The following is a 1213-nucleotide window of genomic DNA, read 5'->3' on the forward strand; positions in this document are numbered from 1 at the left end:
GTAGTAGTAGTAGTAGTAGTAGTAGTAGTAGTAGTAGTAGTAGTAGTAGTAGTAGTAGTAGTAGTAGTAGTAGTAGTAGTAAATTATTTACAATGCCAAAAATGTTTTCATTATTTTTTTTTTTCCAATGCACTTCGAAGTTTTCCAAAATTAAAATGATATGAAAGAAATAAAATATTTTTTTTTGGGGGGTGGCGATTTTCTAACATCTAGTTTTTCTTTTGCTGTCAAATAATAAATAAAACTAATAATAGCAAGACAACTTGCATTTACAGCCTTAATAAGAAGCACCAAATTTGCGAACAAACTACAGATGTGATACGTTTTTTATTTATAGCGACAAATCCAAGATAGCCGTCTTGGATCAACTTTTGTTGTTGTCGTTGTTACGTTCCAGGCATCAGTTGACATTTATGCTTCAGTTTATAACCCTACATATTCAATACTGATGATAAGTATTGTTCACGACTGTTGACAACCTCTCCCAGCCCTACTCACCCTCATACAGTTACGCCCCTTTTAAGGACGGATTTCGGCGTTATTTTCTTGTCTGTTTTTGTCGTCACAAACCTCTTCTTTTTTGCTTTAAAACTCTCCTTACTTATGCCTAGAATACTCGTATGTTTCTGCAGTGGTATATGATAGTGGATTTAACTCTCCGAGGACACACTTTCTGCAACATCTCTTGAAGACGCCCGTTTTGGGAAACTTTAAAAAAAAGAAGCCTAACTTCGTTGTTCATACGGATTTTATCATTCTGCTTTCTTTATTTGAAACTAAAAAATGCAGGCAGCAATAATAATATGAGCTATACAATGAAATATGCAAATAGATGTTATTGGTTTGTGTACGGTGGTTAGAAATGTGTCGCAGTATCGCCTTTGATCTGCTGTTAGTAGGACAAAGGCCTATGTGTCTGTTTCGGTCCACTATTATTTGTTTATTGTTTTTTCCGGTAAGTGTTTTACGGCGCTCGCAACTGCATAATGTCATATGAGCGCGCGGAACACACCTAATATTTTCAGTTGGTAGGAAATTTTGAATTTTGCCCTGGTGGCAGTCGAAGCCTACTTTTATCGATTTTAGACCACCAAGGGATCTTAAACGTGCGCAACTTGCACACGGGCCCTCCGAAATTTTTCGCCCTTGTCCGAGAAGGCTAGGTGTAGATCTTTCCTACCAGAAGATCAGGGGTGTGGCAGAAAGACAGCAG

The sequence above is a fragment of the Aplysia californica genome, unplaced genomic scaffold (genome assembly GCF_000002075.1).
Source record: "Aplysia californica isolate F4 #8 unplaced genomic scaffold, AplCal3.0 scaffold00228, whole genome shotgun sequence".
NCBI classification, from domain to species: domain Eukaryota; kingdom Metazoa; phylum Mollusca; class Gastropoda; order Aplysiida; family Aplysiidae; genus Aplysia; species Aplysia californica.